Below are 12,555 nucleotides of genomic sequence, written 5' to 3' on the forward strand. Positions count from 1 at the left end.
AGCGATTATTGTTGGAGTTGCTGGGCTGCGCCGCGACTGAACGATTTGCATCGGTGGCACATTTAAAAAATTGTTCCGCTATAAAATTAACCAAATCCGTAAACCGGGAGCAGGTAAAATTAGCAGTGAATTACGAAATATGTTTCTTTTGCAGCGATCCTGAGGCTGACTGAATTTATTACTGGTTTTACAGTTTTGCATTCATAGGCGGATAATTAATGTTGAAGTTATTAATCTGTTGGTTCTTTCAATTTCTAAAGCAAATAACTTAAACATATAGTGAAGTGTGTTTTGTCAATGATAATTAAATGTTCAGGTCGGCTTGGCAATATTTAACCATTTTATGCTAACAGAGACAGTCTTGTGTTCCATAGCTAACGCCGGGAAAGAGATCAGTAAATATTTAAAAACCCACTGCATTTAGAAAATGTGTGCCAGGGCCGAAATACGTAAAAAATTTAATTTAAATAATTTTCAAAGTCATAAATGTTATTAATCAGTTAGTTTGAATTTATCAGCTTGAGAGGGTTGCTAAAGTTCACATAATTTTAAATGTGCTTAATTCTATCTAAATGAATTTTTATTACCACACGTAAAAAAAAATAATGGTTCTACAACAAATTTCGTACTGAAATAGTAAATAACAAAAATATTTAAAGCCATGTCTTCCCCATTTTCATCCATTCATTTTACATAATAAATATTATATATATATATATATATATATATATATATATATATAATTAAACGGGTAAATGCTTTTAAACGATCTCAAACAGAAAAATACATCGAAAATGCTCCGATTTGTATACACTTTTCACTCCATTTTCTAATGTTCACAGCTTTATTCATTATTTCCAGATGACAAAATGACAACATGTAATCTCAAACAGCAGCAGTGAACTACAAACGAAAAAAACGAAAAAGTCTGACAGATAACCAACAAGTATTTAAGAAGAAATTAAAAGAATTTCTGATTGACAACTCCTTCTACTCCATAGAGGAATTTTTAGATATGAATTAAGAAAAAAACAAAAAATATAAAAAAATTAAAAAATAATAAAAAATTAAAAAAATAAAAAACACAAAAAATAAAAAAGGTGTTATATTAACTTAAGTATGTTGTTAAATTAAGTTAATTATGTCATGTATTGGAAAATTTGACTCGTTCCACATCATTACGAAATATCGTATTCATGATCCATGGAACTAGTATTAATCTAATCTAATCTAACAATCGATAAATAAGCCTTAGCGATAGAAATACCAACATGTAAAACAAAAACGCTACAAACTTGCACCAGCCTAATAATTCCTTTGATAAAGAAAATTTTCATGTAAACACATAACATAAATTAATCAAGGTTAATATTCAAGATCTGATTTGAGAATTGTTTCAAATTCTTCTGTTGAATAAATTGCCTTTGTCTAAGTCAGTTTTGTTTGGTGTTTCTGAATGAACTAATTGCCACACCACATACCTCTAATGGCAAGATATTAAATAATTATAAACCTAGGTGTTTGCTACTTGGGTGATCTCAACTCTGTCACCTGGGATGTCAGTCTGATATATTTGGCATGTCATGTTGTTGTACAAACTCTTAAAGTTTTTGGTTCTGCTGGTTTATTTTGTGTGTAGCAAACAATTTAGAACATTGTTGGGCATAACAGGTGATGTTCCACGATATTACAAAAGCCTTTGACTCTAGATATCATGCCTTGTTTAACTGCAAATTGGATAAATATGGGATTAAGGAAAATGCTCTGAAATGGCATACATCAAACCTCCAGAAAATACAGGGCGTTTCAAAAAGAAAGAGCAGATTTCAAACATTTATTTCTCAAAAACTACAAATGATAGAAACACAATTCCAACGGTCCTTCACTCAATATGAGTACCAAATGTTACACAACAAATATCAAAACTGTACCTCAATATGAGCACCATTTGTTACACGACAAATATCAAACCGGTATCTCATTTCTTGCCACACACGACGCAACTGGTCTTTAGTTACCGAATTCACGGCCGCAACAATTCGATGTCGTACCTCTTGAAGAGTAGCGGGCATAGGTGGGACATAAACACAGTCCTTTATGTACCCCCACAAATAAAAATCGCAGGGAGTAAGGTCTGGTGACCTGGGAGGCCACAGACGATGACATTGATCTTGTGCTCCTGCTCTTCCAATCCACCGTCCTGGAATGGTGTTATTTAGGTACCGTCGTACAGGTTCAGAGAAGTGTGGTGGGGCGCCATCTTGCATGAAGATGAAGTGATTTGAATCTTCCTGAAGTTGAGGAAATAGCCAGTTTTCTAACATGTCCAGGTAAATGGTTCCTGTGATAGTTTTCTCCATGAAAAAGAAAGGTCCATAAACTTTGTTTACCGAAATTGCACAAAAGACGTTAACCTTTGGTGAGTCTCTTTCATGTTGAATAACGTCCCTCGGAGTTTCACTCGCCCAAATTCGTACGTTATGCCGATTAACTTTACCAGAAATGTGAAACGTTGATTCATCTGAAAAAATTAATCGTTCGGCAAAATTGTCCTCTTCCATGTCCTGTAGAATTGCAGTTGAAAATTCGAACCTTTTGTTGTGGTCGTCAGGACGCAATGCTTGCAATAACTGCAGTTTGTACGGCTTCATGTGCAGACGCTTACTCAGAACGCGCCATACCGTTGTTTTAGACATGTTTAGTTCGTGACTTGCCCGTGTCGTGGATTTTCTAGGGCTCCTTTCGTAAGCTGCACGGACACGCTCGACATTTTCATCCGATGTGCGTGGACGACCCGTGCTTTTTCGCTTGCAGATGCAACCATCTTCTACGAATCTGTGATGCCACTCATAAATTTGCTTATGACGAGGCGGCTGTTTGTTGAATTGACGGCGGAATGCACGTTGCACACCAACAATGGACTCTAACTTTGCAAATTGCAGCACACAAAATGATCGTTCCTGTGGTGTCGTCGCCATTTTCCTACAAACAAACGCCAGCGCCACTGCGGATTTGCATGGAACTTCTGCGCGGACCATTGAAAAACTTTGAACCTTTCTCTGACAAGAAACGTTTGAATTGTGTTTCTATCATTTGTAGTTTTTGAGAAATAAATGTTTGAAATCTGCTCTTTCTTTTTGAAACGCCCTGTATACAAAGGGTAACTGTGCATTGGCACATGGTTCAGCAGACATGGCTGTACATCGTAAATGATACACACCAACAATGAAGAACTGTGCCCAATCAATACGCAATGTGTTTTCAGATCTAAAACTCAGTCCTCAACAAAAAGGTGATCATAAAATGTTCCATGACACTGATGATCGAAATAGATAAGGACTTGTCGATATTTGTTACTAATTGATTAATGAATGGGCTGCTTGCTGTAAATGTATGTGTCTCTCCACAGCTTAGAAACAGAGTTGACACACAGACATTAGTCTTCATGACTATGTAACTTCTTCAAATGATAGATTAAATTCAGTCTTGTGAATACTTCTCTCAGAACTAAAGATGTTCTGCTAGTCATGTGAAACCAGCATTGTCGCAGTTTTCATGAAAAAAACCGCCATGGCTATAATTTCAGTCTTTAAATGTTCTCTCCGTTAAGTTCCCTTTCCTCACAACTTATGATTATCGTAATTGGATAATTCATCTTTTGAATTTCAAATAAATATCTTCGATTGACAAAGGTGATGCCTTAGTATTACTCAGTTTATCTACTGTCCCAACTTTCCTTAATTATAAATTATAATCAGAGCTATTAATTATTGGAGTAGTGTAGTATCTACATGCAATGTTATCTCTCTTTTAAATCGAAAACAATAAATTCTGCGCAGTGCATCCAAAATTATTGAAAGATCTTTCGATATCGCAGAACTATTTAGATTCTGACAACATCTGAATATCCTTCACAAATTTTTGCAAGTGCTTAATCTTTACTAACAGTATAAATACACACAGATTGAGTGAAACTGACACAATTTCATGTTCACTGTATGATCATCTCTCCTGAATTGGTTATAACATTGTATTTCATCAGTTATTTGGATCTTTTGTGAATGTGATAAAAGTATTGGTAAAATCTTCCAAGGCATCCTCCCGTCGACTGGCTGTTGGTTGGACTGCAATATCAACCGACTGCAAACAGGGTCACACAGTGGCACATCTCTGGAACACTTGCCACTCTTATAGTTAAAATATAACAATACATATCAAATACACATTTCATGAGTATAAAAAAATGGAAAAAATGATAACTACAACTAACAGTAACAAACTACCTGATGTTACACAGTGCAAATAATTCTATAAGGTTTCATAGTTAGTTTGAAATATTACTATAACTTTAAATGCAGTGAATTATTACTCTAAAAGGAGTAGAGTATCACAAGGTGTACTACAAGGCTCAATTTTAGGTCCTATGCTGTTGTTATTCTATGTATGTGACATACCCACAAATATAAATTCACCATCCGTTCTGATTGCTCACGATACTTCTGTTTTAATTAACTGCAAATATAAATTCCACATGAGTTCTGTTTTCATAAGATGATGAGGTAGAAAAAATCTGATATCTATTGTGAGCACACTGAGTATCCTAGAAAACTGATTCCAGTTAAATGGGTTGAAACTGAACATTGTAAAACCCCATATGGTGTATTTCAAAATCAAACATTCAAAATGGCTGAAAGTTAAGATACAACACAATAAGCAACTTATGGAAGAAGACTTTCTAAGAAATAAATAAGGCAGTTTTTCATTTGGAATTCAAATGCTAACAAATTATACTAGCAGCGGTGCACAAAAATAGAAAATCATTGTTATTTTGAATATGTCATTAGATATGGCACAATTTTCCAGGGTAATTCAAATAGCGCATGTTGAATACTGAAACTGAAAAAAATTATCAGGTATGCAGATACTGCACAGTAAAAAGTATCTGTCCCTCAGAGTTTTGGAACTGCAGATCCTAAATTTTCTGTCCATATACATATACGAAATTATAATCTCCCTCAACAGCAGGCAAAGATTATTTGAAGAGAATCATTTTAACCACACACCTCCCGTTTACATGCAGCTCCCAAAACAGGATTCCGTAAACCGATTTCCCAATACCACTTCTGGGTGGTCATGTAAATACTTCAAAATCGATTCCTAAAATCCGCTTTTAGTTGCCGATTTTTCAATTCCGCAATCGACTTTCGCTCCCACGTAAACGCAACTGAGTCTGACGAGGTACATGTTGTTTTCAGAATCCTTTCCACCCTGTCCTGCACGATCGTGCGGGATTGGTTTTAAATTTGCTGCTCCTCTAATACATAACTTTTCTGCGTCACTCCAGACTGAATCGACTGTGTGGGATCGCAAATTGCGTTTGGTACCTGTTTTGTTGCATAATGCGACCACCAGAAGGCAGCAGATGACTTCAGACTTCGACAAAGACATGCGTCCGCGAGGTAAATACAATGTATTTTTCTCCATTTCATTCATTTAACACAATGATGCATTATTTTTGACCGAGAATGTTTCACTTAACTTATATCAGTTGTCTAAACACGTGCATTAAGTGCCACTTGGATTTTATAAATGTTTATATTTGCAGTAGCACGATCGTGCGTCTCAGGTGTTAATGATGCCAAGCTTTGACTCTAACCTCATTTTCTCATGCATACACTACAGCAAATATGCGCACTAAGATCTATGAATAAATTGTACAACATTGGTCTTTGTATACAAATAAAGTATCCTTTTCTCTTTTAGGGTTAACAGACGAAGAAATAATAAAACTTGTTTTAGAGGATTCCAATTTGAGTGACCTCTCCAGTGACGAAAATGACGACAATTTTGAGCCAAGTGTGACCAATGTTTGTGCATGTACAAAGAGAAAAACTGCTTTCATTTATTACATATCAAAAAATGTGTGTGTGTGCATGTGTGTGTAGGTGTGTGTGTGTGAGTGTGTGTGTGTGTGTGTGTGTGTGTGTGTGTTTGTGTGTTTTTGTTTGAGCTGGCTATTTTACAACATATTACGTTTATACCACTTTTGTCATAGTGTTGTATTCAAATTCCATGAAAGAAAAATAAATAAAAGCACTTCTTGAACATCACAATATATAGTATTTGGACTTGGGTAAAATGTATCTAGCACAATACTGCTTGCGGGATTTTGAAAAACTGTCAGCCTGGTAATTTTTTCAGTATTTTTACCTGACTCCACATGTCATAATGCACGGGAATTGGCATATTTCAGGTAAAGGTTTTAAAAAATTTCTCTCAGGATGGAAAGGATTAATTTGGAAGTGAAGAAGAAGCGAAAATATTAGACTGATTATGAATCTATCTACCTGTTATACTTAAGTGAAGAGGAATAACGATTGTGTTGACTGAATCAGAAACTGGATCAGCTGTTTTCGAGAGACCGTATTTAACTGGGCAACCAAATCCGCTTCAGACATTAACATGTGTCACATGTAAATGTAGTGACTTATAACACATGAAATAAAAAAGATTATGCTACTCACACACCAATTGAAATTACATGCATGGACCCAATAGTATATGGGGACGAAAATATAGCAAATTAATAGAGAAAAACATATTGGGTATGGAGTCACAGGTTCTAAAATTAAGGCTACAGTAGATTCTATGTAAGAAGTGCTATTATTTGGTGGAGGAACTCATACAACATGATATAATTTGAGCAAGAGTTCCATGTCTGAACTACATCCCTTTGGTTCATTCTGAGACACCAGGACAATTCCCTTCCAGACACAAAGTAACAATGTGGACACGATCGAACTGCGTCACTGATCGTCTAGGCATGGTTGAACAACAAACAACATGAGCAGTGTACCTCCTTCCTGATGGAATGAATGGAACTGATCAGCTGTCGGATCCCGTCTGTCTAATAGGCGCTTCTCATGCATGGTTGTATAATCCACAGTCAACGTCTATCTTCAGGAGTTCTGGGAACTGGGGTGATGCAAAACTTTTTTGATATATATATATATATATATATATATATATATATATATATATATATATATATATATCTGTGTGTGTGTGTGTGTGTGTGCGTCTATGATTTTGAAGCCTAGTCACGTTGCTTCAAGTGTGACCTGACTAATATTTGTGCATGTACAAGGACAAAAACTATATATACAGTAAGAAAAAATATATGAAGAACAAATCTATTATAGCGTGACAGTGGCCGTGTGGTTCTGGCGCTGCAGTCCGGAACCGCGGGACTGCTACGGTCGCAGGTTCGAATCCTGCCTCGGGCATGGGTGTGTGTGATGTCCTTAGGTTAGTTAGGTTTAAGTAGTTCTAAGTTCTAGGGGACTTATGACCTAAGATGTTGAGTCCCATAGTGCTCAGAGCCATAGCGTGACAGGGGGAAAACAGATGGCGCTATAGACGGCCCACTAGATGGCACTGCCATAGGTCAAATTCATAGAAATCGCATTTTTGTTATATAAGTACCTCATTTTTATTACATATTTGTATAGTACAGGAATGTTTGATTTGGAACATTTGTTTCACTTTGTGATGGATGGCGCTGTAATATCCTCACAAACATAGCAACACACAAAATAGCACTGTGTGCAATTCATTAGTTAAATTAGGTATGATAATATGCTTGTCTAGTCATAATTATTACAATGAACACATAATCTTGTTAAAATGGAATGTTTAAAAGTCGAAGAAAAGGTAGATGTGGTGTTTATTTATGGCTTTTGTAAACAAAGTGCCCAACAAGCTTGTGCTATGTATGTTGATCGTTATCCTGACAGACAGCATTAAAGTGTCCGGACCTTTCGTCGGATAGTTAATGTATTTTAAGAAACCGGAGGTGTTGAGCAACAGACGAAGACGCAGCCAAGAACTGCAACGAATGAAGGTTTCCAAATAAGTGTTTTAGCTGCAGTTGAGATAATCTGCACATCAGTAGCAGACAAATGGAGCGGGAATCGAGAATTTCAAGATCGTCGGTTTCGAGAATTTACATCATCATACATTTCAATCTTATCATATTTCTGTGCACCAGGAATTGCATGGAGACGATTTTGAACGTCGTGTAAATTTTTGCAACTGGGCACAAAATAAATTACGAGATGATAACAGGTTGTTTCAAGATTTCTACTTAGTGACGAAGCGTCATTCACAAACAGAGGTAACGTAAACCAGCATTATATGCACTACTGGGCAATGGAAAATCCACGATCGTTGTGCCAAGTGGAATATCAGCGCCGCTGGTAGATTAATGTATAGTGTGGAATTATGGGAGGACATCTAATTGGCCCTTGTTTTATTGATGGCAATATAAATGGTGCATAGTATGCCGATTTCTTAATTAATGTTTCACTGATTCTACTACAAGATGTTTCACTTCATGACAGAATGGCGATGGACTTTCAACATGACGGATGTCCAGCACATAGCAAGCATTCAGTTGAAGCGGTATTAAATAGAATATTTAATGACAGGTAGTCCAATGCTCGTGTTCTTGTGATAGAGTTCTCGCTTCCCGAGCATGAGGTCCCAGGTTCGATTCCCTGCAGGGTCAGAGTTTTTCCCTGCCTCGAGATGACTGGATGTTGTGTCGTCTTCATCATCATCATTCATCACTGTTATGGTCAGAGGAAGGCAATGGTTAAAAAACTCCACTAGGACCTTGCCTAGTACGGCGGTGTGCGTCTCCTGCATCATTCTCCTATGCTCTGTCACGGAGTATGGGACTTCTTCATTATCATCTTCATCAATGACAGGTGGATTGGTTGTAGAAGCACCATACCATGACCTGCACATTCACCGGACCTCACGTCTCCAGACTTCTTTCTTTGGGAAAAATTGAAAGATATTTGTTATCGTGATCCACCGACAGCGACTGAAAACGTGTCAGCGTATTGTCAGTGCATGTGCGACAATTACTGAAGGCGATCTACTCAGTGTTGAGAGGAATTTCGTTACACGTATTGCCACATGCACTGAAGCTGAAGGACATAATTTTGAGCATTTATTACATTAATGAGGTTATTATGATTTCTCACGTAGTAACAGCATGTGTTCCCATAATTTATGATATGGTCACAAAAGTAAATGCATCACATTGGAACAAAAGAAATAAAGTTCAAACGTAACTACTTTTTGTGTTTTAATTTAAAAAACCACATTGTTACCAACTGTTCATCTAAATGGGTGAGCATATTAAAAGTGTCGGAATATTACAGTGCCATCCATCACAAAGTGAAACAAATGTTCCAAATCATTCATTCATGTTTGTATACGTACTATATGAATAAGTAATAAAAATGGGGGTACCTATTTTTAAAAAATGCAGTGACTAGCAATTTGGCCTATGGCAGCACCATGTAGTGGGCCATCCATAGCGCCATCTGTTTTCCCCCATCAGACTCGAACTGATTTGTTCTTACTTTTTTGTTTGATGCTAATATCATGAGATATTTGGTCTAGTCACTATCAGTGTGTATGTGTGTGTGTTGTGTGTGTGTGTGTGTGTGTGTGTGTGTGTGTGTGTGTGTGTGCGTGTGTGTGTGTGTGTAAAACAAGACTGTGTTATTATTAGGGTGCTGTTATTAACATCAGTTGTGCTATGTTTGTGGTGAAGTTTTAACACAATTTTGTATATGAATCAAATGGTTTAAGTGTGTATATTATGAGACTAACAAAAAGGGAGACTGGCAGTAATTATTAGCTTCTCATTTGTCACTTTTTGTACAGAGGATTAACGACTACTATTTTTAAGAATGAAGTGAAACAGTCATTACTAATTATCCAGTTAGTCAGAATATATAGTGGATGTACTATTTTTTCACAAAAAATAGGAGAGACTGTAAATCGGTAGCACTATTACTTGAATCGCAGTGATTAATGTAGAAAGTCGTCTGCAGTGATACCAGAATCAGAGGAAACAATTTTGGAATTCTTACTAATGTCTTCTGAGTATTTTACCATAACAATATTATCAGGAACATTCTTTAAGATATTTGCTTTTGGTATTAACAAACTTTGTCATTGCTAGTTCCTTAATTCTGATATGATATTCTTGCTTTTCATACTACTGACGATTTCTAGTAACCTTACGTACACTGTTCAGTAGACTCCACTGTGCTAAATTAAGCGACATTGAGTTGACATTCCTTCTGGTGGGGAATGTCTTGCGCAAGTAAAACGCCTGGCTGTGTTGACATTTCGGACCAGAAACTAGTGTCACGTGCCTGGCTTCTGTACATGATTGTATGCAATGGCAGATGAACAGCTGATGCAGAACTCTATGATCAAATGGAATATTATTGTATATTTGTAGCTATAAAATGCATGTATTTCTTGTCATTTTGATCCCTCTGTTATTCATATGCAACTGACAAATTACAGTGTATACTAAAATGGATGACTGCTATTAAGTGGAAAAATATTATGCTAATTACATTTCAGTTGTGCTTAAGAACTTTCACTTGACACAGAGAAAGCGTGTGATTGCTGTTCCTGCAACAGATGTGTGTGCCTTAGTTGTAGAAGTAGATTCAACAGTAGTCAACATTTGTTGCAATGTATGTGATCAAGTGAATTATTATTGTGTGTTAAATATTGAGAAATGTATTACAGTATTGAAACTTTTCTTACAAAATTAATACAAGACCATACCATACACTACTGACACATTGGGGAATAAATTAAATAAATTAAATAAACTTATACAGATATTTTAAATGTAATTATTACTCTATGCCCATATATTATTTTAATGGTTTTTCAATGTTTGTTGAAACCAAGTAAACAATTTTCTGATTTCATAATCACTTCTGTGTTAGCGCTTGGTGTATGACATGACACTCTCATATTTTTCTAGGCTAGTGTCACTACAAAGGTAGTTCATTGACATCTTCATCCCAGTGAATTGAAATCTGTTAAGTTTTTGTTCAGCACAAAATTGAAATATAAATTAGTGTCGTATGTAGGGTCATGTCTGTGAAAATCACATCTTTATGACAATCCCTCACCCAACTTTTGTTTTCTTATGGGACAAGTCATTTTTTAGCATATAATGGTAATACAATTAATGATGGAAATCACTGAGACGTTCGTTCTGTATGACTCACTCATATGTTAAATTTACCTTTGATAGCTGTCATCTGCCACAGGAATACTGTTAGTGCACGATATCATTTGCACAGAAACTAATACAGAGAAGAAAATTTTATCAGACCATAGTGTTGCATGTAAGTAATTGTTTTTCACTTATAGTGACAATGGTTCCTAATTTGTGGAAGATTTAACCAATTTTAACACTCTGCTGTATACCTGCTGAGTTGTGCCTACCATGTCGCTTTGAGATCTATGTGTATGACTAGCCGACTGACTGAGCATACTTACTGACACCTTCACTGAGTTCGTGATGGAAAATGTAATTAGTGTCAGCTTCAATGTATTTAAAATATAGGTGTCAGATGAAAAAAACCCTTAAGAGACCTATTATATGCACTTTCTGTCACACCTTAAATATTAAGTCATATTAACAGGTAATTTTGTAGCAGCTTAGCTAGTTTTCAGAAAACAAAAGGAAGCCATTAGAACTATAAAAGATGTAAACTTCTGTAAACCCCTGTTTAAGAGTTTACATATCCTATCTTTATTTTGTATTTACATTATGGAGATTCGTTTTTTTAACTAATATAATGGGCAAGGAATAGCAGACTGTTTCAAAAGTGACCATCATCAGCTTCTCAGTAATTTATTCCTTAATGAAATTTGTTGCAAGTAATATATTTCTGTTTCCAACCAATAACTGAATATACAGGATGGTCCATTGATAGTGACTGCGCCAAATATCTCACGGAGTAAGCGTCACACGAAAAAACTACAAAGAACAAAACTTGTCTAGCTTGAAGGGGGAAACCAGACGGGGCTATGGTTGGCCCACTAAATGGCGCTGCCATAGGTCAAACGGATATCAACTGCTTTTTTTAAAATAAGAACCCCCATTTTTTATTACATATTCATGTAGTACGTAAAGAAATATGGATGTTTTAGTTGGACCACTTTTTTTGCTTTGTGATAGATGGCGCTGTAATAGTCACAAACATATGGCTCACAATTCTAGAGGAACAGTCGGTAACAGGTAGGTTTTTTTAAATTAAAATACAGAACGTAGGTACATTTGAACATTTTATTTCGGTTGTTCCAACGTGATACATGTACCTTTGTGAACTAATCATTTCTGAGAACTCATGCTGTTACAGCATGATTATCTGTAAATACCACTTTAATGCAATAAATGCTCAAAATGATGTCCATCAACCTCAATGCATTTGGCAATACATATAACGACATTCCTCTCAACAGCGAGTAGTTCGCCTTCCGTAATGTTCGCACATGCATTGACAATGCGCTGATGCATGTTGTCAGGCGTTGTTGGTGGATCACGATAGCAAATATCCTTCAACTTTCCCCACAGAAAGAAATCCGGGGACGTCAGATCTGGTGAACGTGTGGGCCATGGTATGGTGCTTCGACGACCAATCCACCTGTCAT

Source organism: Schistocerca americana, chromosome 2 (assembly GCF_021461395.2).
Source record: "Schistocerca americana isolate TAMUIC-IGC-003095 chromosome 2, iqSchAmer2.1, whole genome shotgun sequence".
NCBI classification, from domain to species: Eukaryota; Metazoa; Arthropoda; class Insecta; order Orthoptera; family Acrididae; genus Schistocerca; species Schistocerca americana.